This window comes from Peromyscus maniculatus, chromosome 14, assembly GCF_049852395.1.
Source record: "Peromyscus maniculatus bairdii isolate BWxNUB_F1_BW_parent chromosome 14, HU_Pman_BW_mat_3.1, whole genome shotgun sequence".
Classification (NCBI taxonomy): Eukaryota; Metazoa; Chordata; class Mammalia; order Rodentia; family Cricetidae; genus Peromyscus; species Peromyscus maniculatus.
The window spans coordinates 26,408,292-26,435,548 of record NC_134865.1 but is presented as its reverse complement, the minus strand read 5'-3'; positions in this window follow the sequence as shown (position 1 = coordinate 26,435,548).

The window sequence follows — 27,257 nt, the reverse complement described above, 5'->3', positions numbered from 1 at the left end:
TTTGGATAACTTACAGCTCCTCATACCATGTAAGAGCTGCACAAGTCATGGTTGTACTGTCTAAGGAATCCAGACAAGAGGGAAAGTAAAACTGTACATGTTCAGTACACGTTCACAACAAACCATTTTTAAAAGCCTTTCACCTCAGTCAGCTGAATCAGTGTGGGGACCGTGGACACATAAGGCTAATACTTGAAAGAATTTCCTATGCAGACCCTGTTCCCAGGCCTTCACATACGCGAACACTTCTCTTCTTTACAGACACCCAATGACATGGGCAGCATCACTCTCCTCGTTTATCAGCCTGTAAGACTAAAGCGCTGGAGGGTTAAGCCATGTTCCTGAGGTCACATGCAGCCAGTCAGTGTCGGGGCTGGGTTGTGAAGGCAATGAAAGGACTCTGGTCTGAACTCTTATACCTCCCAAGTACACACAAGGGAGGACGGCGGTGAAGCACACAGTTGGCAACAACAGAGAGCAGAATCAAAAAAAACAAATCTGCTGAAGAACATTGAGAAGGGGAACATCAAGGGAAGAACCAACTTTGGGAATGAGAGAATGTCAGGGGTGTAAAACAGAAAAGATGGCCTTAGATAATATCATCCAAGCACACAGGAACAGAAATGAACAAAAGAAAACCAAATAAAACATGTTTGTGAATGAGTAAAAAATACTGAAAATGGTTCGGTTGAAATTATGAAAGGCGTCTGTCCACACTCACTACCTAGAGAAGAGAAAGCCAGGTAATGAGTAGCAATTTCAAAGCACAAGTTCCGCATGTTCTTTTTTGAACTGTTACCAGCACTGTGGGCCAGAAAACTTGTTCTGCGGGTTCACCTGGCCCATGAGCCACAGAGAGACTTCTGGGGGCCCTAGTAGCCAGGATCCTCCCCCTGACTAGGTCAGCACTAACTGTGCAGCAGCTGCCGAGACAGCGAGACAGCGGAGAGCGAACAGAACTAAGCAAGTGTTACCACCCATCCAAGAGAAAGCCACAAGCCAATCAAAACTAACCACACAAAAACCCTTGAGTCCTTTGGATACGTCCACTGATGCTGTTAAATAGCTGTAAACGTAGGCGCATAGTGCATATTCCGGAAGTAAGTTACCAAGCATCCCTAAATCTAATCTCCCATCTCAAAAGAAAAAACCATGAGGCCAAGCTTTACAATTCCTGCCCTTTTCTCATTTTCCACTGGGGAAACACATTAAAACATCATACTCAGAAAAGTTAGGAGTTGCTATCTCATCTCTTTGGCTCCACTTCCATTTTGATGGCAACATGTCTCCCTCTTGTGGATTTGCAGGATAATTCTACCCGGAAGAGTTCTCTCCGATTCCACACCCTCACTTCATCACTAGGCTGCCTTTCAAAACTGTGAGTCTCAATAATCGGTAGCATATTCTACTGTATCCACTGACTAACCAAATACCATACTACATACCCTGGTAACATGTGGGTCCCTCTCCCAGAAGGAAATAGCTCCTAGCAAACTATAATTGTACAACCAATACTTGTTAAAGCTATTATGAAGAACATGGAGACCAGGCACTGAATATGCAGACCTAGTTCCTGTAAAACATTGTGACTCAAAAGAGAAGTTCAGGCCGGGCGGTGGTGGCGCACGCCTTTAATCCCAGCACTCGGGAGGCAGAGCCAGGCGGATCTCTGTGAGTTAGGGGCCAGCCTGGGCTACCAAGTGAGTTCCAGAAAAGGCGCAAAGCTACACAGAGAAACCCTGTCTCGAAAAACCAGAGAGAGAGAGAGAGAGAGAGAGAGAGAGAGAGAGAGAGAGAGAGAGAGAGAGAGAGAGAAGTTCAAATAGCCTGGTTACCACTGTGTGTCAGTTGTTCTGGGGAGAGAGATCACCCCAGACAAAGACAGTTGCACAGGCAGACCTGAGCAACAGTGACAATGAACTCCAAATGCCTACCTCCAGAAGGCTGTTGTCCCTGTGAAGTATGTCCCAGTCCTGTGATATGAAAAGGATATTTTCTCCTCCTTGCACAACAGTCCACTCAGTATAGGCATCCAGTTCTTTCACTCTTCACAGAGAAACCCCTCCAGATAGATACACTCCTGGCTCCTTGTGCTTTGGCCTCAGTATATTACAATGTCTATGCTTAACTTTCATTTGTTTCTCTTGCTAAAGAAAAGATTCATTGCCTCACAGTCTTGGCCAGTTCACCATTTTTCTTAGCTCTATTCTCCCCTGCCTCTTTTCCCTTCACCTTCAGTTCTGCTCAGTCCAGTACTTCTTTGATCCAATAACACCTATTTATATCAAGATAGAGCCTACAAAAAAAATCTGATGAAGGGTAAAAGGAAACCACACATCAGGGAGGATCCAATAGGCATACAGGAAGGAGACCATACCATGTACATTACAAGTCACATCATAGACTCATTCAGCTGAGAAGCCTTCCTGAAGGCCAACCTCAGTAGCCTTAAATAGCATTCAACTTCCTTGACCTTGCTGTAATGTTTGACATTATTGGCCATGTCTTTGCCCAGAAATAATAACATACTTACATCTTACACTAAACATGGATTCTCTCCTGGCAGCTCTCTTTTCCTATGAAAATATATGTCCCTTCATATCACTTTTCTTTGCTCTTCCTGACTCTGCTGTTCTCAACCTACAGCTCTTCCAGTTCTTGACCAGCTCCAGTCTTGACAGTCTCTTTGACACCTACCTGTCTCTCCAGCACTCAAGCTTCACCTATGACTCCCTTTGCCTCTCTCCTAAAGAAAACAAAAGGAAGCATGACTTCCTGGTTGGCACTGACAATCTATTGTGGGTCCAATGGCACAGCCTGGATATATAGCCAACAGACAGAAGAATTCTGTGATTTAGGCACTCTTCTCTCACCTACATTGTTCAGCTTCTAGCTACCTAAATCCTACATTGAGCACCATGATATCCATCCCTTCCCTCCTCAGTTCCACTAACATCCTTCCTAGACTACCATCAACCTTCCCAGTAGGCTTGTCAGCTTGTGTATACTGCCATTCCCCTGGTTCTTGTCCTTAACCTTCCCTCTGTGGAGGCCCATAAAGGTTTCCTAGAGAGATCTGAACTTGCTTTACCCAGCAGAGCTGCATTAGAGGATTGTTTGGCCATGTGCGTGGTTACCAGGTGTTTGGAAGGGTCTGCACTTGGATATGCAGTATGCTTTGTTCTAGCAAGGAGAGGTCTTTTTGCCCTGCCCCTTGGCATTCCTTTAAAAAGCCCTTTAGAGGTGACAGAAGGGACCGATGGATAACATTAATTTTTAAAGGATAAACCAAATCCATCACATTACAAGCATCTTGAAGTTTGTATTACTCTTTTACCTTCAGATATATTTGAATATTTTTATGATCTTAGTATGCCCTGGAAAACTTGAGTGAAGGTGTCATAATTAGGGGAATTTTTCTGTCTTCTTTCCAGAAGTTTCCACTCCTTCTGTTTCTGTTTAGAAAGGAGTAAGCCTCCCACAAAGGGATAAGCTTTCCATAATCAAGTTAGTTTGTAAAAGTGTCTTTATAATTAGCATGTGTTTTTTGTTTACTTGAGTATATACTTTGAAATGACTATTTTCTTCTGGAAATCAAAATAGTCTCTTGAAAGTTTTATTATTAAACATCTGTTAGGAGAGAGTTTTGATCCAGGAAAAGGGCTTGGTGCAGTTGAGATTGCTGTGATCACCTTAGAGTCATTTCAAAAATAATATTCCATTTTTATTATCCTCTACTACTTTACGGGGAGGCGTGGCAGCTCTGGAGATTACTGTGTATGTTTCCAAGCTCAGTAGGGACCTGGGCCAGAGCTGAGTTAAGCTCTGTGCCCCCTTCTGCCAGAGACTAGTAGTCAAATACAGGCAACTTTCTTCTTGGTAGCTTCCAACCTAAGTCAGAATGTGCTTGATGGAAAGTATGTCTCCATGATGGGTAAGGAAGATCAATCAAGGAAGATGACCTAAGATAGGCACAGTATATATTAGGGGACGGGGGAAGAGCTTTTTTATAACAAGAAGGGGGAATTGTGGAGGCCCACAAACGTTTCCTAGTGAAATCTGAGCTTGCTTTACCCAGCAGAGCTGCATTAGAGGATTGCTTGAACATGTGAGTGGTTACCAGGTATTTGGAAGAGTCTGCACTTGGATGTGCAGTATGCTTTGATCTAGCAAGGGGAGGTCATTTACCCTGCCTCCTTGGCATTCCTTTAAAAAGCCCTTTAGAAGAGACAGAAGGGGCTGGTGAATAAGGATCCAGGCCCTCCTGTGCTATCCTATGTTTTTATCTGTCTCTCTCCCCTCTATGCTTCTATCTAAATATTTCTCACTTCTGCCTCCTCAGGAGTACCCTGGGGTAAAAGTGGGGATGGGTCTCTTACACTCCTCACACACTTTTTCCTCTTCCCTGTACTTATGCTTGACACTGAATCTGGAGAAAGTTTTTGTAATCTCTATCTTGATCCTTTATGCTTCATATTCTTTGCTAAGGGATTTATTTTAAGAACCTTAGATGGGATAGGACTCCTGCAAAGAAAGTGTTTTCCAGGCATGGCAGCACCTTATACACATGAACTCACAAAAGCATGAGTCTATAAGGTCTATGACTGCATGAGACCATCACAAAGTCAAAGGAGTCAAAATTCCAGCATGGATGTAGGATGGGCTCATGAAGCCCTGCCCCTAGGAGAGAAACTATTGGCAGTTGATGGCTGCTAGGGGAGGGAGAATAAGTTTTCTCCAGGAATGTGACACTTGATAGCTTACTTATGCTCAGAGAGTGGATAACCCTAAACTCATGTGCATACTGGAAGCACTAATGAGACTCAGTTAAAAATAAAAAGGCATGAAATTTGGAACATGATGTGGTGGGTTGGGTCTGGGAAGAGTTGGAGAAAAAAATAGGAGATAAATATAATCAAAATACATTTATACATGTATGAAATTCTCAAAGAATAAACTCTACAATATAATATTTAAAAAGTGTTTGCTTTTGTAAAGCTCTCAGCAAAATTGAGAGAATACAGAGAAAGATATCCCATGTCTCCTCACCATACATATTCACAGCTAACCACTATCAACATCCCCCATCAGAGAAGGACATTTAGTGCAATGAATAAACTCATAATTGACATAACATTATCACCCAAAGTCCATAGTTTTCGTGAGAGTTTATTCCTAATGCCCTATAGTCTGATAAGGTTTTTGAACAAATTTATAATGAAACATTTATCATATTTCAGCTGTTTCATTTTTCCCATTCCATCCATATTTTAAGAGATTAAGTTTTGGAAGTGAGTGAATAAATAAATATTAGTATACAAACACGGAAATAATCATTAAGTTGGTTGTGAAAGAATAAAATATTCATAACAATTATTAAGCTGAAAGCTGTATTTTCCAGGTGTGAAACAAGAACTATTTAGAAACTCCTTGGTTTCCATCTGTATCTTTAGATTTTTCCAGACCCATCATCAATCCACAGATCTCCCTTGGCTCTGAAAAGATGGCCAAGTGCTAACTTCCAGAACTTGTAAATAAGTTGGGTTACATTACAAGAATTAGGATGTAACGCTAATAAGGTAGCCTTAGAAGATTGTTCTCATGAGCCATGAGAAGTTTCAAAGTGGAACAGGGAGATAAAAAGCTGGTTCACCCCAAAGTTGCTGATACCAGTGAAGCCCAAGCTGGCCCTCTGACCTCCAGAACTGTGAGTTGTGCTGTTTTACCCCACCAAGTCTGTGACAATTTGTGACCGCAGCAAGAAAAAACTAATACAGCCACTTTTACTTATTTGATATGATTTTTTTTAATAGTGGCAGTCTTCTTGGCAATTTGAAATGATATATTAGAAGTAATTTAAAAACCAAATGACTGTAATCTATGAATACCACAAATGTGATTAATATCATGAGTGTGAGTAATGAATATCATGAGTGTAATTTTAAAAAAATAAAAAACAAATGACTGATAAATTTCTGACATTGGTTTATCTTATATTGACTAAAATTTTCTACATAGCTTTAGCTAAAATGGAAATCATTATATACCAGACCCTATGCATTGACTCCCCTGTATCATTTAACTATATGGCTCTTTTGGCTGACATCACACTGCAAACTACTAAGTTAGAAAGTCAAATTTTGTGATTTTTAAAACTCTGTTCATTTAGTCAAATATAAAAAAATGTAAATTACTACATGTGATATATTTTAATTTGTTAACAATTTTTAATGTGTAAGTTCTCTGTGATAAGTTACAAATATGTGAACCAAAGTTATATTAAGTAATTGCAATTGAAAGGCTTACTGGTGCAAAAATCCCTTAATCTTAGCCTGGTCTACAAAGTGAGTTCCAGGACACCCATGGCTGTTACACAAAGAAACCCTGCCTTGAAAGCTAATAATTATAATTATAATTATAATAAACAATAATCCTGCAATCTACTTTCTCCAGCTAATAAAAACTACATTGTACACTTCAATCAACTATGACTTCCACCTGAAAGATGAAATGACACATTACCAATGTATGTCCATCCTTGCATGCAGATTGCTCTGTTTTGTTTTGTCTCTAGTTGATATTTACAAGAAATAAAAAGGTAAGTAAGCAGCCAAGGTATCTATAGTTCTCTTTCAAAATATAGGATGTTATTGATTAACTAAAACGCATCCCACTTTTAAATGCAGCACAGTGGAGCCTCAGACTCTTCATAGTTCAATCGCTTTGATATCCCATCTCAGAGGACCACAAGCACCAAGAAACCACATGGCTTGTTATCGTTCCACAGATTGACTTTCCTAGAATTGGGATTCACAAGGGTGTTTATACTATTTCCTGGCAGCCCCTAAGCATAATATTATCACAGAAGGTTAGAGAAAATTTCTATGGAGATTCAGAGCTGACTGCATAGCCATGCCTGTCAGTCACTCTCTAGAAGCCAATTAGGGAAAGTACTCAAATGTAACACTTTAACAACATAAATTAAAATGGACAAAAAGTTAAATTCTGTCATGAAATTCACCATAGTAAGTGAAGTCGCTGTGAAAATGTACCTTATAAAAATAAGTTATATTTCTGTCCCAACTGTCATACAAAATTTTCTAATTGAAACCGCCAGTGACCTCACTCGATATTTCTAGGCTTCAGTTTGAGAGAAGGGGGTCTTTGTACTAAGAGGTATGTAAATTAATCTGCTCCAAGGGTTCTAGTCTTCAGAGTCTTGCAAAAACTTGAGGCAAAGTTTCTTAAGTACAAGGATGGACAACTTTCTTGAAAATGTTTCCCCTGTGAAATTGACCCATTTACAACAAAATCCATTGCTGCAGTAGGATCAGAGCAGAGAGAAGCAGGTACACAGCCCTGATTTATTCTTTTCATATTTAATAGTGTGGGCATTTTTTAAATCATGTCTAAAAGTTCTTTGAGGCCAGGGACAGTGCTCTGCTCAAAGTAATACTTATAAAATAAAGAAATAAAAAATGATGACAGGTAAATTGTGCTGGTTCTGCAGCTGTCATACATTCATGTTCTCACCATGTGCTTTTTAATTTCTTGCTTTTAATGTGATTACTAAATACTTAGCTACTCACTCATGGCTTTAATGATATATTCAGAAAAGTCACTATGATGACAAAAGTCTCATGTTCTAAAACTAAAGGCCTTGAAATCAAGTTGCCATGGTCACCTGCTCATGCTGGTTGATTCTGACATTAGGTACCACCTCCTCAGCATCTTTATGCCCTGGCCAAAAGACTTTCAAGCACAGAGATCGTGTCCATCCTGTCTTTGACATGAATAAGGTGGTTCCCAAATTTATGTGCTATAAATAGAATCCCATCCTCAACCTTCACTCTGCCAACTCTCGTGATTTACCCGTCTTGACCTTTGGACATACTTTTTTTTCTTAATTCAGATTTGCTGATTGTCTCAAGAAGCTCAGCTGCCCTCACAGTCCCATCTATGCTTTCTTCCCCAGATTCTCACTGTGTAACTCTGTTTCATTTGAAATCCTGAAACACCTCCAATGGGCCATGGAATCAGCAACATCCCCTTCACTTCAGTTTGATCTTCATCTCCAAAAGGACGGGTTTTCTTTCATGTCCTCGGGCTGTCTACCCTGCACAGTTGGGCCACTCTTCCTCCCATGCCTTTACTTCTCATCAGACTTCAGGATTTCATTCATTTTCCACTTGAACATTCCCTCCAACACACTGGAGCTCATCTGTTCTAATGTTAAGTCCACCCAATTCAGACACCCTCAGTGGCAGTTTCTACACATGCAGAATATCAAGAATCTCATTCCACCTCAGCTCCTCTTTTCCTCCCAGCACTTCCATCATCCAACTTCTGACCAGTATCTTTAGCTAATTCTCACATCAGATTCATATGTCACCTTCTTACATCAAAATCTAAATCTCATCATCTCCATTCCACATAAATGTCAGTTCCCTTTATTTCTGTCCTCTGGCACAATCCTGGCAAAGCCCTGTAACAGCTAAGTCAAACTCTCCACCTTCTCTGTCCTGTCATCCATGAAGTCAAACATATATAAATGTTTTTGTATATACTGTTGTCTTGCCCTATCTCGATATTATTATTCTTAATCTCAGAGTTTTAGTGGCTCCCAGAGAATGGGCTGTATAACTCTGTATAATTTTCTCACTACCCTGAAAACACTTTTAATCTCTTCTTTTACCTCAAAATTCAAGTTCCTCATCTTCACTCCCAGTGAATGACTTTGCTTCCTGTGTCTCTGAGAAAATAGTTCTAGAAACTGCAGTCACCACCACTCTACACACGGTGCCTCAAGGTTCCCCTGCTCTGCAGAGGCAGGGAGCTGATGCCTTCACCTGGAGCCACCTCCTTCGCTTGAGCACAGGGCTCCTTAATCTCTCCTCAGGTAAGTTGTATTGCTTAAGAACATCTCCTCTTTCTCTTTCTTCATTTGCTTTCTTTACTATCTTCTGTTAGGCTCAGAGTCATCAGTTAGTCAAAATATCTATTGCCACAGTCACCTTCTGGTTGCTAAATGGCATCTCAATCCTTCCCTGCATGACAAGCGGTTATTTTCTTTGGCTGATCTCCTGTGGTGGTGGTATTGTGTTTCCCAAAATATTGTGCACCCTAATAAACTGATCTGGGGTCAGAGAATAGAACAGCCACTAGATAGACATAGAGGCCAGAAAATGGTGGCACTCACACCTTTAATCCTAGCATTCTGAAGGCAGAGATCCAGATGGATCTCTGTGAGTTCAAAGCCACACTAGAAACAGCCAAGCATGGTGACTTACGCCTTTAATCCCAGGAAGTAATGGAAGGAGGCAGAAAGGTATTTAAGGCATGAAGACGAGGAACTATAGCCTGGTTAAGCTTTCAGGCTTTCGAGAAGCAGTTCAGCTGAGATCCATTTGGATAAGGACACAGAGGCTTCCAGTCTGAGGAAACAGGATCAGCTGAGGAATTGCGTGGTTAGGAAGCTGTAGCTTGTTCTGCTTCTCTGATCTTCCAGCACTCACCCCAATACCCAGCTTCAGGTTTGATTTTATTAATAAGACCTTTTGAGATTCCTGCTACAATCTCCTGCTCCATGAAAGACTTTCCTCCAGGACCCCCTAACCTTCTGGTTTTTCTCTTGGTCATAAGCCACTGTCCAGTTTCCCTTGGTAGCTAAGATCACTCTTTCTCGCCGTCAGGATACCCTCACAGTCAAGGCCCTGGACTGTCCCTGGATCTCTCTTCTGTCTCCACCCTCTTCCTTGATGATGTATCCGTTTAAGGCTTTTGGCTCCAGTCTATATTTTCATCCCTGATCTCTTCCATAAACTGCTCTCAAATCAGCAACTGCATTAGTCATGCTTCTGCTTTTATAAAACAGTGGAGCAAGCAAATCACAGGCTTGCTGGGTTATAACAACAAACAGTTACTGCTCCTTGTTTATCTTCGAATTTGCAGTGGCATCTTTGCCTCAGGCTCCAGGTACCTGCTCAGGTCTGCTCCGAGTCTCCCTCGTTCCTGCATTTCTTCAAGGGAAGGCTCTTCTCATGGCAGAGACTAAAGTCTTCAAAGGGGCTGCTTTAATTCTTGCTAAACCAGCTCCAGGCTCAGTAGAGTTGGCACGCTATGGCTTCTACCCACATTTAACTAATTTATGCTAGTATTATGGCCCAGTCGTGAGTGAGAAATAGAAGCAGATTCCATCTAAGAAAAACCACAGCAAGGATGAAAGAGGAGGGGTATTATGAATAAACCATGCAATCTGTCACACCAGCTCTCAGTTTACAACCTCATTAGACATCCAGTAAAAATCTCTAATTTTGCCTGAACTGACTTAAATTCAAAATCGGCTTCTTTATCAATTTTTCTCACATCTGCAAAGCATAATTTCATCATTGAAGCCATCACTGACTCTTTCTTTTCTACATTCAAGATATCATGGACTGCTCCTTCTAAATGTGTCCAAAATGGCCCCATTTCCATCACCCCCATTGGTGCCACTTGGTTCAGATCACCACCATCTCTTTTTCAGAGTATAATAATGTTCTCCTCCTAACCAGTCCCCATGCTGCTACCCTCAACACTCGAAATGTAGACTCCAGATGACAACCAGAACGGCACATTAAAACAGATGAGGTCGAATCACTCCTCCGCTTAATTCCCATCTGTGCCTTCATCACTCTGGCCTCCTCTCCATGTTTCATTCAAATGTCACTCTCTGAGTGAGGCCTATTTGATGTTCTAAATAAACACGGTGGTGGGAACCCACACATGCACTGATCCCACACTATGTGTGTATTGATAGAGTAAATTTCTGGTATAATATGAAGGTACTAATGAAAATTGCCTCACAGGTATAACCTTGAAATTTATTAGCAGGATTATGAAGTTCATCTCCTGACTTTGGAAGAGGTAGACACTTCTCTGACCCATGATATTGGACTAATCCTTGTAATTCTTTCTTGTGTGAGGAGTATCATGAATGAAGATGATTTGAATGTGCTGTCATGGCTTTGCTTGACCACCTGTAGTTCTGTCATCCCCCTTGTAAAGAGTATCACTGAAGATTGACTCTCCTGAAAGAGTCATGTGACTCAAATTTGCATCAACCTGTGCAGAGGGAGTATACAAGCCCAGCCAGGCCCCGCCTGAGCTGAACTACATACAAGCTCATTGAGGTAAAAAATGCTTGTTACCTAAAGACAATAGATGTTTGAGGTTGCTCTTGTGCGGCATTATCATGGTAAAAAACTGGAAATGCCCTCATATGTCTAACAAACACTATCTAATATGATTGCTACACTTATTCATTATGTCACCAGATCACTACAGACTTTCAGCATTTATTACCCAGACATTTATCTCCTTTTTTCATTCACACCTCCCTCTAACCCTTCCAACAAATGTACATCTTGACCATATTTACATCTTAGCAGGGTGTTGCTAAATGTCACTTATAAGCCAGGCATGGTGGCTTACAACTCTAATCTTGGAACTCAGGAGGCTGAAACAGGAGCTACAAAGTAAGACCCTGCCTCAAAAACAGTTGAGGGGACATGGGAGGAGTTACAGAGGAGAGAGGGAACAGTGAAAATGATGTAAGTCTAGTACTCATAGATGCAATTTTCAATTCCTTTTACTTTAATTAAAACAAACAAACCAAAAATCAGTCATCCATTCCTTTATTAAGTAGTAAACTTTACCAGTAATTAGGATGACAGCTGAGTCCCTTCAATAAGTGACAAGTAAATCAAGTTGGTGTCACAGATCTGTTCTTTCAGCTTCCTGGAAGAATAAAAGCAAGATGATCACTTGAGCGCTCTAGTTCAAGGCTATCTGGACAACATAGAAAGACTCCCATTTCGAAACTAGATTAGTGCATTCAGGGGCAAGGAAAGAGCTGGGCTGAGTTGGAGTAGAAAATGTGAAACCTTTTGAGGAGCACTTTTGGCTCACTCTGTTGAGACTTCTTCCTTCCTGTCCCTTCCGACTACATATCAAAATAATTTACCCTATGGATGAATTTATGAGTTTATGTCAGTTCTCTCAGAAATTAACAGTGCCAAATGTGGTGGAACAAGCTTGTAATCTCTTCTTTCCAAAGGCTGAAGTACAAAGACCCAAAATTTGAGGCAGGACTACACAGTAAGTTCCAGGCCAGCTGGAGATACATCAAAGAACTCTGTCTTGACAAAACAACAGCAAAAACAATTTGGTACTGGCTATTATGAATAATGCTGCTATGAACACAATTGAGCATGTGTTCCTGTGGTATGATTACCTGGAAACAACCTAAATGCCCCTCAACTGAAGAATGGATTAAGAAAATATGGTACATATACACAATAGAGTACTACCTGGCAGAGAAAAACAATGACATAATGAAATTTGCAGGCTAATGGATGGAACTAGAAGATATCATCCTGAGTGAGGTAACCCAGACTCAGAAAGACAAACATGATATGTACCCACTCATAAGTGGATACTAGATGTAAAGCAAAGGATAACCAGACAACAACCCACAACTCCAGAGAAGCTAGCTAACAAGGAAGACCCAAAGAGGGACACATGGATCTCCCTGGGAAGGGGAAATAGATGAAATCTCCATGAGATGAGGGGAGGGCAATGGAGGGTAGGGGATGGGGAATGAGAACATAAGGGAATGGGATGGTTGAACTGGAACAGGGATGGAGAAATGAATGAAGGAGATACCATGATAGAGAGAGATATCATGGGGATAGAGTGAAATCCAATGCTAGGGAAGTTGCCAGGAGTTCCCAAGGATGACCCCAGCTTGGACTACTAGAAATAGTGGAGAGGGTACCTGAACTCAACAGGCTTACCTTAGTGACCAGATTGGTGAATATCCTAACTGTCATCACAGAGCTTTTCTCCAATGACTGATGGAAGCAGATGCAGAGATCCACAGTCAAACACCAGGCAGAGCTCCAGGAGTCCAGTCAAAGAGAAAGAAAAAGACTGTATGAGCAAGTGTATCAGGATCACAATGGGAAAACCTGCAGAGACGACCAAACCAAACTAGTGGGGACTCATGAAAGTTGGATCAATGACTGTAGAGCCTACATGGAACTGGACTAGGCCCTCTGCATGGCAAGACAATTGTGTAGATTGATCAGCTTGGGGGGCCCCCTGGTGGTAGGATCAAATCCATCCCTGGTGCATGAGAGGACATTTTGGAGCCCACTACCTATGATGGGACACCTTGTGCAGCCTTGAGGCAGGGGGAAGGGCTTAGACTTGCCTCTACTGGATGTGCCTCCCCATGGTAGGCCTTGCCTTCTTGTGGGGAGGAGTAGGGGTGGGGTGGGAGGGGATGCTAGGGGGCAGGAGGAGGGAAGTGGTGTGCAAAATGAAAAAGGTTTCTTAATTTAAAAAAAAAAAACAATTTGGTAATTTTCTGTAGCACACTTAACTGTTACAAACCTGGTAGTTTCATTCACAAATTTTGAAAGTGAAACTTCCTAGCAGAACATGTTAATTGAAATCCCAGTACTCAGGAGGCTGAGGCAGGAAGATTGGAAATTTGAGGTAAATATGGGTTATTTAATAAGAGTGTCTCAAAACACAAAATCCTAAAACACCGCCTAGATGTTTAGCAGGAACTCTCAAGAATTTTTCAGAATTCCTATAACCATGCCCCTCTAACCAATGAACTCCCACTTCTTCCAATCCTATGCCATCCCTTCAGGACAGGCTGAGTTGTACTAGTACAAAACAGAGAAACCAACCATCTATCTCAGCTCTCCTTGCACATCTGCCACATGTGCCTGGTAGCTAGTGGGCATCGCCGAGGTACATGGTCTTCGGCCTCCCCTTCATGCTTAGCATGTACATTTACCTTATGGATTCTAGTTTAAACTCATTCACTGATCTGTCTGTGTTGACTAACGAATATAAGCTTTCCTTCTGTTCATTGCATAATCTCCATCAATGCAATAGATGTCAATTTTTCATATTAATTTACTTCCCCATATCCCCAAAATACCATGTATGCAAGAACTCCAAAACTAAGACAGCAACTCACCAATGACACATGTTAATTTCTTTACATGGCCCATACCATAGAGTCCAAGAAAAAAGTTTAAAACCAGTGTGAATTTGGCATATGAAATTTTCCCACCTTATAAACATTGGAAGAATTATAATATTTAGCTCTTCTCTTTATTATATCCCTATTTGAAACAAAAGTACGACATTTTATTTATTAACTTTTTAGGATACAAATCCATGGCCTTTCTCTCTGCTAATTGGAACAATTTCAATATGGCATCACATATGCAAGTTAGCATGCAACTTCTAACATTCCAATGCTCCTGCTGCACCAACAGACATCAAGTAGTTTCCAAAAGAATATTGCTTCGAGACAATGATCCTAATAAGAAGACCTGTCTGAGGACAAAAGTCCCTTCCCTTCACTGTCATTTAGAAGCACTAAATTAGAGCAGCTCCTCCTGAAATAAAAAGAATAACCCCACAGTTAACCATCCCAGAGTTATCAGGGAATTTCCTGCTTTAAAGCAGAATTATTCTTCAGGGTAGAAATACTAGTCTGGACCATTAGCTCTGACAATGAAAAGCTTCTAATTCTTCCACAGTTGAAAAGTTACTTGAGATGTCAAGAGATCCACAAATCACAGTGATCTTAAACTTAGAGAACTAGACTGTGTAGTTGAGTAGGCCCTATGGCAAAATGATGTTCATATCCTCTGTACAGGTGGTCAGAAGAACCCAAAAGTAGAATGAGTAAAGGAATGGTCCTTACCTAGTAGCAGTCAGAGAGAACAGTAATGACTCTCAAGTTGCTTATCTTTAGTACTTTTCTCATTAAAACCAGAAAAAATTAGAAAAGCACTCAGAAGTTAAAATCAACTATACCACAGCTGGAGACTAGATTCAGTAATTAAGAACATTTGCTACTCTTCCAGAGGCCCCTGAGTGTGGTTCCCAGCACCCATAGTGACTCACAACCACTTGTAATTCCAGTTTCAGACATCCAACACCCTTTTCTGGCTTCTGTGGGCACTTACATACACTTGGTGCTCTCTCTCTCTCTCTCTCTCTCTCTCTCTCTCTCTCTCTCTCTCTCTCTCTCTCTCTCACACACACACACACACACACACACACACACACACACACACACACAAGGTTTTAAAACAGATCTTTAAAAATCAATGAGTTTCCTGATTAATATCTGGGAGCCTGGTTCTAAGCTTACACTGTGACTTTATATTTACTTTTTTGAGAAGCAAGTAAAGTCTCTGTATTGCAAAAATGGAAGTTTTTATAGAACACTTTGCTGTAAATATTTTCTTTCCATTTCTGCACATTCTAATAAAGATTTTTCATGACTACAGTGAATTTCAACTCACCACACTAGAACTTACTCAACAAATGCCCATTTTGAAGCATCTAGGTTGCTTTCTTTATACAAGTAATAGGTACTAGCCATGCTGCTAAATATATCTTTCTGCACATCTCTGATCATTTCCACCAAACAGGTTCCTCAAAGATGAGTTGCTGAGTCATAAGATAAGTGCGTTAAGATTTTCTTCTATACTTATTCAAAACATTGCCCAGAAAGATAAAACCAAATAAAAATCCACTGTCCATGGATAAGATGGACACTGGAAATAGAATCCTAATTCCCACTCATTAATTCTGTACACAGCACAAGAGCTATTACCTCTTACAAGGCCAGAGGTTGAGAAATCTTAATTCACACTAAAAAGTGAAAACCAATGTTTTCAAATGGTGTCTACTTATAAATGCTTCTAACATCAGTAGATAATTCACACAGAGATTCTGGTAGCAAATGCCACTTTGCCCTCAAGAATGAGAATTTTAATCCAGGTATGATGCCACACACCTTTAGCCCCAGCTCTGGGAGGCAGAGTTGGGTTGATCTCTGTGAATTCTAAGCCAGTCTGGTCTACATGGAAAGGTTCCAGGCCAGCCACAGCTATATATAGTAAGACCCCCAACTCATCAGTAAGGAATGAGAATTCTGAGCAACAGCCAAAGGACAGCCCCTCTAGCTTGGTCTAGATACTTCCTGGCTGGACAGTGCTTGTCCTTCGCACCCAGTATCACTGAGGTCCTATGCATGTCTGGGATGTGGGGAGATGACTGCTCATACCATACATGGTTAACAGAGTGTAGACCCAATCAGCTACAAAGGTCAGAAAGATACAAGGAGGTAACGGTGACAACTTCATACAATTTAGAAGGCATGGAGTCCATAGCAAACTGAAGGGTGCCTGTGCTGCTCAAGGAATCCCACATTTCACTTTATCAAACCATTTCTGAGAATCCAACAAAACACATTAAAGGTAAATTTTCATTCCCAGACCTCAGGGTTGCAAACCTGTGCTTGTTTTTCCCCCATTTGTACATTATGCTCAGTTTCAATTAATAAAATTGTTAGAGAGTGCCTTGAGGAACCGCCACTAGAGGATTTCTGTGGATGCTTGCCAATTGCACACATTTATGGGGAGTATTCAGACCATACTTGTGACTCTCCCTTTCCATACTGAAATGAGGTATCTGAGAGGGAGTCCCTGTGTTGTCTGCTCTGCTTCTCTGCAGCAATCAGTGCTATCCCCCCCGGGCATGAGAAAAGTTGTAGATTGCATTTCTTAAATAGAAGAAAAAATTAGTTATCTACTGAATCTTTACCAAACTCAGGTCAACTGCCACCATCTTAGCAGCCCTGGGGATATTTAACTGTTTTGCCCACAGACATGTACAAAGAGGGTCTGCCCTTATGGATGAAGCCACTCACCCTCCAAGAAATTAAGCAAATTAACCAAAGTAACATGGTGCTCTTTACTTTGGGATAATACAAAAACCCTCTAGTCACCAACTACAGATTTTAGGTTGGTACAAATTCATAGATACAGAACTGAATCATAGGTCCCCCCAAATCTATAGTCAGGGAAGAGAAGGGGGGTGGAAAGAAAATGCAACTGAAAGCCCTTATAAGCTGGATTCCAAGTTGGCAAGGCCAAACTCTCAAGAGAGTAGAACTCTATTTAAGCCTAATGTTTGGGGGGCGGTGAATTTATTGAACTCCTGTGCTGAAGCAGTCTCTAGAGAGCTGTTTGTTCAGAGGAGGCATATTAATCCATTAAGTCAATGCTTTAACATTAGCAATCACACTGCCTACATTAGCTTCAGTGACCGAAGTGACTTGACCCATTTGAATAAAATAACCTTCGGCATGAGCAATATAAAAATAAATACCTGAACATGAAATTCCACTTGCTGCGTGTGTTACACCTGCTAAGTTATGTTCCTAGCCTAAGCTTTTCCATGACTCTGAAACATTACAAAACCTCCCATACATCTGATCTAAGAAAGACTGCAACAAAAGGCCAGCACCCACCTGGATAAAAGAAAAGTTTTATGAGTATATTTAAAGGGAAATTTTTTTAAAGATGACTTGTGACTGTATAGCTCTCCAAAACAATAATTAAATGAAATAATGTCTTAATTATAATTAGAAAATATTGGCGAGCACTAAAATGTGACTAAACCACTTACAGTTTCAACCAAGTTTATATCCTAAATATATTTATATCCAATATTCACTAAATCTCAATAAATGATTTATGGCAGATGTTAAGTGTATCAGAGTAACAGGATCATGCAAAGAAGCTAGCAAATTGCATCATACTAATAGCATAAGGCAAAACAAATGTGTGTGATTAACAGTGACAGTCTGCAAGAACAGCTTGAAGCAATTTAATGACAGAGCACCCAAAAGGAGCAGAAAAAAAGAAGTGACTTTCACCAGGTGAATAGAAGGAACTTTAAAATTGGAACTGTTACAAGATGCTACTTAAAATGAGCTACAGGATAAGAATGAAAGAAGACCTATTTTATTCTCAAAAAGCCTATTCTGTCAAGGTTGTTGAAGAACCAATTATTCTTAGGAGTTCGTCAAATAAATGCCTCAGAGCCTGTCTGAAACTAAAAAATTACATACAAGCATTTAGCATGTATTAGTTTGACCCTGTGAGCTGACCTCATTCATGAGATTTCAACAAAGTTGTTGAAAAATGCTTCAACATACCAGCACACCTTAATTGAACATGGCACATATTATAGCAGAGGGTATAATGTGTGAGATTGCATGGAAACAAGAGTGAAAAAGAAATTAATTTAATACTGTTCTCTATTCCCATGACATTCCAGAATTTAACAAGGATTCACAAGCCACAAAACCACCCAATTCCAGTTGCACTCACCCAAATCCTCCCCAAGTCACACAACTACATGCCCACTTGTTTTGCTTTAATTATTTATGAGCATGGCTTTTATCTGGAATAGTTGTCACCTGTTAATTGTTATATTAATAATAGGAAATTAAAATGCAACGCTGAAGCAGATGGCTTCTTTTCTACTCTACCTCAGTCTCTTCATCTTTTTGAAAATTCTCCTAAAAGCCAAAACCATTCATCAGTTGGATGTGTTTTACAATATGTTAGTTATTACTCAAACGGGGGTTGTTGATGAACGCGTCTCTTACTCAGACACAATTGTTCTGATCTGGAAAGAGTTCACAACATGTTTGAAAAATCAGCATTTGCCTAAATATAAATATTTTCCTTGTTCCATTAGAATGAAAGTTTGTGCCTTACAACATTGCATTTTTTGGCATCATCTTAATTGTAAATATGGTGAATAATTATTTGATGTTCGGTGAAAATGAAGATCACACTTTTACATCAATTTACATAAAGGGAAAGCATCTCTCTAGTGTGAATTCTCTGAGCTTTGTAACTACATGACCATTATTTTTTATCTCCATTCAGTGGTTCCATCTGACCTTCCATGCCTCCTTGACATAATAGACTCTATGATTTTATTTAGGGCTCCAAACACTTTGTTAATTCAGCCATCCTCATTCATGTGCATACTGAAGACTAAAAGCTGATAAAGCCCTAAATATTTTTCATATGTTTATTGTGCATTTGTGCTTTTTCTCCAGAGAACTAGCTGTTGAATCTCTTTACCCACTTGCTGATTGATTTGGGGGATGAGGAATTTCAGCTTTTGAGCTCTTTATACAGTCTAGATGTCAACCTCCCATCAAATGTATAGCTGTGAAACGTTTCCTCTTTTGTGAAATCTGTCCCTTCACCACTCTATTCATTATTTCCTTTACTTTGCTGAAGCTTCTCAATTTCATACAACTCTGTTTTACAATTCTAGGTATTATTTCCTAGGATGTCGGAGTCCTTTTCAGAAAGTCCTCACCTATGTCTATACATTGAAGTATTTTACTTGTATTGTTCTCTACCAGCTTTCAGAATTTGAGATCATACCTGAATGTCACAGATCCATTTTGAGATGATTTTTGTGCAGGGTGAGAGATAAGGATCTAGTTTCATTCATTCATCCATACCCACTTTCCCCAGCACAGTTCATTGAAAGGGCTGTATGCTTTTTAATGTGTGTTTATGAAACCATTATCAAAAATTAAATGACTGTAGCTATATTGATTTATTTGTGCCCTATATTCTACTCCATTTGTCTATGGGGCTGGTTTTGTTGTGGTACTATGGTGTTTTTGTTAGTATGAGTCTCCAGTACAGCTGGAAATAGGGAGTGACTATACCTCCAATATTGCTTTTTGCTCATATATGCCATGGCTAAAGGAGGTCCTTTTTTAATGAAACTCAGAATTGTTTTTCTTTTTTTTTTTTTTTTTTTTTTTTTTTGGTTTTTCGAGACAGGGTTTCTCTGCGTAGCTTTGCGCCTTTCCTGGAGCTCACTTGGTAGCCCAGGCTGGCCTCGAACTCACAGAGATCCGCCTGGCTCTGCCTCCCGAGTGCTGGGATTAAAGGCGTGCGCCACCACCGCCCGGCTCAGAATTGTTTTTCTACTTCTAAAAAGCATCAGTGGAATTTTATAGGAATGTCATTGAATTACTCACTCTTGGTATAATAACCATTTTCACAGTATTAACTGTGAAATCACAATTTCACAATCCATGGGTCTTCCTTAATTTCTTTCTTCGTTATTTTAACATTTTAATTATAGAAGTTTCTTTATCTCTAAAAGATTAAAATTGTGATAGTTTACTTTATTTCACATATTATTTACTTACTAATAGACCAAGATATATAAAGAAAGAAATTATTACATCCTGGTTCCTCAAACCCTAAAATATTTCTCAACTGCAAATAATTTAGAAAATAGAAAAATTCTTTATAAATTTGTGGAAGGAAAAATAATAGTAAGAATAACCTTTAAAAAGATAAATGCTCTGGAAGCTGTGCACAGTTGTGCATGCCTATTCTTCATCACTTGGTTGGAGAGAGCGACATAGGCAGGAGAACACATGAAACTTTGAGACTATTCTTGCCTATATAGCAAGCTCCAGACAAGGTAAAGCTACATAGACAGATCCTGTCTCAAAAAAATGAAATAAAATAAATCCCTTCGATTGATCTTTTCACAATGTATAAATGTGTCCCAGCACCACACTTCACCCCATAAAGACACACAGGCGCTGGGGCCAGACAGATGGCTCCGGAGTTGGGTGTTTGCTGTTTGCACATAACTCCATTTCACTTCTGAGCACCCATATCAGGTGACTCACAATCAACTATAATTCCAGATCCAGGGATGTCCTCAGCACACAGTTGGCATACACACAGACAAACATATGCACATGCACATAAATACAAATAAAATAAATTTGAAAGTTCCAGAGCTACTGGACTGGTGAGATGGATCAGCAGTCAGTGGTGCTGCTTGCCAAGCCTGATGACCTGAATTTGATCCACAGAACCTACCTGGAGAAAGAGAACAGAGAATCAACTCCTGCAAGTTGTCCCCTGACCTCTGCGTTCTAGACACGGTGTGTATGTGCATATGTTCACATACACAGCATACACACACACACACACACACACACACACAAATGTAAAAACATTTACATAAGCAATAATTTCATCAATTAAAATGAGTAACTGTAATAACTGAGGATTTTTTTTTATTAATGTTAGTCCCTATGACATTCCTAAAATAGCTTACTAAGAAAAACTGAATAAAGTGAAACTTTCAGAGAGAAATTGTCCCCTAAGACTATGATTGGCTGGGTTCTGGTCCTGCAATCCTCAGTCCTGACACTCAAGTCACTGGCCCCCTTCTGGCAAGTCCAGTCTGTACTCAGACTTTGACCCAGCTCTGACTCTGTGAAAGTGAACTAAGAAATACCACATAAAGTAGGACATGGTAACACATCTGTAGTCCCACTACCACTTGGAAGGCTGAGAAGGGAGGAGGGAGAATTTGAGACCAGCCTGTCTATAGTGAGACTGTCTCAAAATAGGTATCAAGCCATTATTATTTTTCACAGTAAGGTCCTGATTCTAATAGAATTCTTGATGTCTTTTCCACATTAGGTGGTAGCAAGAAGGACAATAGGAAACTCCCAATCACAGGACAGGATGAAAGTCAGAGACACAGTGGTGAGCACATATAAGAAGTTTAAAGAAAGTATGCCTATGAAGGTGACTCGAAAACCAAGAGTATAAAGACTAGCCAGCATACAATGAAAGACAAGTCATCATGGTGTAAGGGTGTTTGGCAATGCCAGCTGTGTGACATGTGTGCTGGGATCCAAACTTCAGTCCTGCACAAAAGCACCAAATACTTTTAGCCAGAGAGCATCCCACAAGCCCCAATAACTGTGTATCTTTAAGGGGTAAAGTGTTATACTGTAGTTTATACCCCATCAATTCAAGATATATATTTATAATTTTTACTTGTTTTTTTTTTGAAACAGCGTCTTTCTATGTGGCTCTAGATGTTCAAGGACTACATCAGGATGGTTGAAATTTTCATTGATCATATGATGATGTGAAGCAGAAGATGAGGCTATTCTGTGGTAATGGTAACCTGACATGATCTGTACATATTTTTAAAATTCCACTCTAGGGGGCTGAAGAGATGGTGCAGTGGTTAAGAGCACTTGACTGCTCTTCCAGAGGTCCTGAGTTCAATTCCCAGCAACTACAAGGTGGCTCACAACCATCTGTAATGAGATCAGATTCCTCCTTCTGGTGTACATGAAGACAGAGCACTCATATACATAAAATAAATGAATAAATAAATAAATCTTTAAAAAACAGTTCCACTCTATAGTCAGTCTGAAAGGTTGGAAATGAATAAGGCTGAAGGTAGTAAAAACACATACACACACACACACACAAAAAAAAAAAAACAATGACGTGGTATAGTGACTAGGGCATTGGAACTGAAAACTATTTGAAAGATAGTCAGAATACAGAAGTGATAAGATAGGAGAACAATAGGCCATTGAGTCTAGGTAGAAGATTCCAGGTGGTATTCTTAGATATCCCTGGGCCTGACTTGGCTGAGGACATGGATACTGGTTCCATTTACAAATATGAGAAAACTCAGAAGAAATATCAGACCTTCAAATTAAGACACTATTTTAAGACTCCATTAAACCAGACAGAAACACCCAGACTAAATCAAAGAAAATAAATCCATTTAGTTACACTGGCTTATAATTCTTTTCCCCTCCCGCTCCACCAAGCCCAGCATAGTCCAGTCCTCACAAACTGCAAACTTCTGGCCTCAAACTCATGACCATCCTGCCTCTGCCTCCAGACCACTAGGATTGTTAGCATAAGCTGTCAGGCCTGGCTCTATTCCCAGATTTGAGAAATAACTAGAAGCACACTGCCAAATCTCACTGAGGGGAAATCACAGGTGCTAAGAAGTTTTTAGAAGTTAGCATCACTAGTAAATGTTCCTCTACTTTTTTCCCTTTTTTGTAAAAATTGAAGATTTCTCAATATCTGGCCTATAAAGAGGTAGAAGAATCTCTCTTGTCACTACCATGTACAGATTAAACTGACAAGAGCCTATGGTGCCATTTCTAGTGAATATTTTCATACCCTGATGGTGGATTGTCTCTTGTTACTACCTTTCTGTGCAATGCTTTAGCAGAGTACATTGGAAGATGTAAAATATTATTTTCTGTGGCTCAGCAATTCTTCTAGGAATTTGTTCCATGGAAACGATCAGATGTGCGTGTAGATTTATGCACAAGGTTACCTAGCATCCTACTATTCTAACAGTGAAAAATCCAAGGGTGACCCAACGGGATTGGTTAGCAAGGAACCAAAGTAGCTGTTGTCGCACTAACACAGATTTCCCATTCTAGTGGATTGATGTGATCTGTAGGTTCCCACTTTCTCTTTATCTCTCCTATACTACTCCCCTAACAGATTCTAATCTTGTCTTCAGGATTCCTTGTCTATTTCATGTTTAGTCTGGGCCTGCCTGCTCCAGCACAACTCTACACTCTATCCCTTGCCTCTCCACTCTTCATCCGGTCTCCACAACTCTGTTCCAAGTCAAGTACATATAAAAGTAGAGAAGTCAAACTTATTGTGTGTTCTGTACTCTTCAAGATGGAGAAGTTGACCTTAGCACTAATCACCCGTATCTCATTTCTTATGCTCATAAAGATGGGATTCTAAATATGGGCATTTCCAAGAAAGAAAAGAAGAATGACATAGCAATAAGTCAGATAAATAAACTGGAAAGAGTTTGTTTGTGTTCCTTGTTTATCTGGCCCATCATTCCATGCTACAGCTGGGTCTTTAAAGAAAATACTAATTTACAAGCAAGTGCCTAGCAATTCAGTGCCAAAGAATTTGTTTCTATTGAAATGTTTCTTTGGCACGTTTTCACTGATATATAAATAGAGTAAGAAAGCTTCGACCACATTGGAATAAGAAAAACACCTGAAGCTTTATCAATCAAGCCAAAATCTTTTTACAAATTGCAGCTGAGTGTTTTGATTGTGACAGTTAATCTTGGGTGTCAATTTATGAAGAAAGAATCTCAAGTGAGAAACTGCTTTTATCAGATTGGCCTATGGGCATGTCTGTGGGGCATTATCTTGATTGCTAATTGATGAAAGGGTGCCCAGCTCACTGTAGGCAATGCCATCCCAGAGCAGGTAGGGCTGTGCTACATAAGAATGGTAGCTGAATGGGAGCCTGGGAGCAAGCCAGTAATACGTAGAGTACTTCTATCCCTCTGTAGTTTCTGCTTCCAGCTCCTGCCTTAATTTTCTGTTTTGGGCTCCCCAAGTAATGTACTGTAACCTGTACACCAAATAAGCCAATGTCTCCCCAAGTTGCTTTTGGTCCTGGTGTTCATCACAGCAACAGAAAAGCAAACTAGTACAGTATCCAAAGTAGCACCAATTATTCAAATCTGTTTATGTTATTTAAATTAGCCACTTCCCAAACAAAAAAATCCTTAACCTGGGGAATTATTGAGTGAAATGGGTTTAAAGTGAAATGCATTTTACCTCAACTAGTGTCTGCACCAAGAGAGAAACAGACACAGTGAGCTGTCCTGGCATCACTTTGGTGCCCTGGGATCTCCCTTGTTTACTGGTGAGCCCTTCTCTGGTAAGAACAGTGAACAGGCTGGAATGGCTTTCATGGCTCATTCTTACAGGTCTAATTTGACCCTGAATTTTAAGGAGAGGCAAAACTTGGCAGAGCCATTTTGTCATTGCTAGTCTAGTTCACACTACAGAAAGGAAACATCAATTTTGCCATTTCAAAAGAGGAGTATTTAAGGATATCTGTGTTCCTCTGCTCAGAAAATACACTACACCGATTTTCCAACTGCCTGTCTCAAATCAGAATCAAAGCCATTTTCACTAGAAAATAAATCCTACTATATACGAATGTCCATATAAACACACAAACATACCTAACAGTGATTTACAGTCTTTGGACATGAATATACTTACTGTACCAAACTGAAGTTAATTAACCAAGATATAAAGGAGAGTCTCCTTTTTAATGATGTCCTTTTAAAAAACAAAAACTCTGAATTTCAATTCATATAATAAAAAAAATTAGCCTAGGACAGAACCTCTATGGACTCTGGAATAAGTCCAGTTGTTAATAAAGGGCTCCCATTCTTTTGCTTGTGTTCAGACACTGCTCTGGTTAATTTAACGCCAGCAGTGTTTGCCACCTGGAAGAGTGAGAAAATGAGTTCTTCTCAGAGTGTCCCTTGGAAAGTAGTAGTTCACATCCCATACTCAATAGGAAGTGACACTTAATTTGGCAGACACTAGTGTGGGGACTGAGGAGAATGAAACTGTCCAGGTAACGTAAGATGCACCATTGAGCTAAGTCAGAGTGAAATTCGATGGGTCACAGTGTCATAAGCAACCTAAGCCAGGGGCAGAGGTGGGGTTGGGACAAGGGGGATTTTGAGGAAACTAAGGAGATTTGTGTTTTGATGGGTTGCAATTTTTCTTTCTCTAACGCTGCTTTTCTGTGAAGTGACTTTGACATATCTGACATCTTCATTTCAGACACTAAGTAAAAAACAAACTTTAAACACACACACATTGTCACATATATCTGCCAGATGCCTGTCATCTTCCCTGAATCAGGTAAATCCGGGTAAAGCAATGGTAGGATAATGTTTTTATGTCTCTCTCTTTTCATCAGTGTGTGCTAAAATCTGAAGCCTGAGTAAGTCAACAAAATTGAGAACAAAATTAAAAGAGTCATCCTTTGAGAGATTCAAGTTTATGTTAATTAACAAAGCTGATGTACTTAGCCTTCAGTTGAGTTACCCAGGAAGAGTTCTTTGAAATGAGCTGTTCTGGTATAGAAGATACAGTTCTTAAGACAAACAGAATTGTGTGTGTGTGTGTGTGTGTGTGTGTGTGTGTGTGTGTGTGTGTGTGTGTGTTTGTCTGTGTGTGTGTGTGTGTGTGTGTGTGTGTGTGTGTGTGTGTGTGTGTGTTTATGGAATTACTAAATAGACTTGCACAGTAAGAGATATGTGGTCCAGAAAACCAGTAGCTGTTCTGTCTGGAAAGCTGTATGCCTCAGCAGTCCCAATCAGATACTGAAAGCTCAGACATTCTCTGTAGAGTCACTGAAATTTAGTCCACAGTGGAAAGCCAAAGGACCCAGAGTGGGAGGACGGTGGAGGATGACAGTACCAAGGACAGAGACACTTTCTCTGAAGAAGTTAAAGCAGCCACATCCATGCTGCTTTTTCATTGGATAGCTTTATGTCAGAGCTACGCACTGGAAAATGTCACCCACTTTGAAGATTGTCAGGGCCCAGTGTTAGGGTTCAGCCTCAACCTATCAAAGGGCCCCTTGAAGGGGGAAGTGAGGAATTGAGAAATACTAGACAGGAAATATAGAAGTAGATGAAGAAAAAAGATAGACACAGGATAACTTCAGAAGGGCCCTGGGTCAATACCCAATAGCCTTGAGTTTATTTCTAATGGGCTTTTTATATAATAGCAAGGAGAGAGGCAAAAGATCTTCCTCTTTCAAGATCAAAGTACAAGGTACAACCAAGTGTAGACCCTTCAAAACACCTGGTAACCATGCCCCACGACAAAGCATCTTGTGATTAGGCCTTGAAGTATAAAGACACTCGGTAACCATGCCTTTGCACCCTATTATACAGCCTTGGAGAGCATCATAAACCCTGACTCTCTGACCTTGAGTCAAACCACAAGTTGGAATCTTTGTGGGCTCCCACAGAAGATAGATCTTATCCTCTCAGTTAATTATCTCTGGAAATGTCCTCAAAGATATATACATGCCCAGAATGATGTGTCTGTAAGGTGATTCTAAATTTTGTCCAGTTGTCCCTAAATCTTCTCAAGAAGCTAAATCACTACAGCCTTGGCCTCATCTTCAGATAATCTGGTGACATGGAGCAGGACTGGTAATTCTCCAGTGACAGTCCTAAGAGGGAGGTGCCAGAAGATGAGAAAGATAAAGAAAGAAGCTGGAGAAGATAAAAGCTGGACATCTAACACAGATGTTTTCTTATGCCAATCGGGTTTATTAAGAAGTACAGCATCGTATATTCTATTTGCAGGGTGCAGGGGGACAGCCAAGGTCTACAGAGAGATAAGTCATACATTGCTGACAAAGAGAAGATGAGATACTTCAGACACAGATTCTTAACATTGATAACCACAATCCAAAGGGAAGAACAGGTCCCCAAAAACCACAACCTTTACTCCTTCAAGGCACTGGCTCCAGCCCTAGACTAGCCTTTTCAAGACCACTCTTGAACAAGGATACAGAACTAAAGTTCCCTTTGTCCTTTCATCGGGGCCTCTGAGAAAGTCTTGGATCAGTCTGGTTCCTCACAACCCAGATGCTACATGTTGC